Source organism: Poromitra crassiceps (genome assembly GCF_964638095.1).
Source record: "Poromitra crassiceps genome assembly, chromosome: 8".
In the NCBI taxonomy this organism is placed as follows: domain Eukaryota; kingdom Metazoa; phylum Chordata; class Actinopteri; order Beryciformes; family Melamphaidae; genus Poromitra; species Poromitra crassiceps.
The window spans coordinates 39087868-39089457 of NC_139629.1; positions in this window are offsets into that span (position 1 = coordinate 39087868).

The window sequence follows — 1590 nt, forward strand, 5'->3', positions numbered from 1 at the left end:
AAATACAATATCCGGCTTAGCAGCAGATATGGATCTCATTAATCCTGAGCGTTTAAACAGGGGGCGATGACTATCTGGCTCTGCGGCGGCGACGTGCTGCTATATACGGCTAAGGTCATCACGATACTTAGCTGGCTGTGATATTCAAACTCACGCCATCAAGCGCCAGTGGAAGCCACCGTGATAGTGTCTGATTTGCAGGCGAGTGCAGAGAGGACGGGGGAATAGATGAAAGGTTATGAGATGAGGAGATGAGGAGATGAGGAGATGAGGAGATGAGGAGATGAGGAGATGAGGAGATGTGGAGATGAGGAGATGAGGAGAGGGAAATAACAAGGGGATATTCTATTGCCTTAATGGAGAGTGGATAACAGAGGGAAGGAGGGTAGGAATAGGTATGGTATCCATGCAGCCCAATATGAAGCGCACTTGTCAGCATTCGTCATATGGGTCTGGACACAAGCCCGTCCACTGGTGGTTATTCAGATGCTATCCGGGATGCCTGATTGGCTGGTTGATAGGCGGGCGAGACTAATCGAATGTCAACAATGTTACGTTCCCGAGCGCTGCAACAACCCACCTGTACTGTATGTTAAATAGCTAGCTAGTAGCTAGCTATTTAACAGTATCTAGTAGCTACTGTGTTAGCTCAGCCCGATCTCATGGGAGAGCGTATGTATCAAAAGTAGGCCTGTGCACATCCCACCTTCATCCAGGTGCAGGGCAAAAGGCGTGATATTCAAGAGCGTATGTATGACACGTGGGGTGTTATCTCGTGTCATACATACGCAGAAACGCGATTTGGCGTGCAGTTTGTAGGCAACAATGGCGGCAAGTAAGTTGAAGTAACGTTAACAAACTCACACACTAACCCAAACCCTTAACCTAACCCCCATAACGTCCACATAAAGTTATTATGCATGTTAGATTTATAATGTAAGTGGACGAGGCGAAGTTGCGTATATGAACTGCACAAAAAACTGTGTTTCTGCGTAAGTATGACACGAGATAACACCCGCGTGTCATACATACGCTCTCCCATGAGACCGGGTTGGTTAGCTACGTTAACTAAGCCCCACTACTGCTGCTGTAACCACTTCACAGTGTGAGTGACCAAAGGTTTCACTTGTTAACCAGTCCAATCCCAAGCCAGATGTTTGACTTGCCTAAACTTAACCGGCGAGCTGAGCTGTGGCTCCTCCCACAACACGTTAGCAGGCAGAACCGGGCCAGTCTGGGTCTGTGCTGGAGGAGCCAAATGTCCCTATGTAACATTTAATGTAAAATATGAACATTTCCGTGGAGTCTATCAACGTGCCATGCTGACATCTCATCCTGGCGATTGGGTTGGATAATAGGGAAGCAAAGGGCAACAGAGCCATGCAGCCTGCACTGACTGGGCCCGGCAGAACAGAGCCATGCAGCCTGCACTGACTGGGCCCGGCAGAACAGAGCCATGCAGCCTGCACTGACTGGGCCCGACAGAACAGAGCCATGCAGCCCGCACTGACTGGGCCCGGCAGAACAGAGCCATGCAGCCTGCACTGACTGGGCCCGGCAGAACAGAGCCATGCAGCCTGCACTGACTGG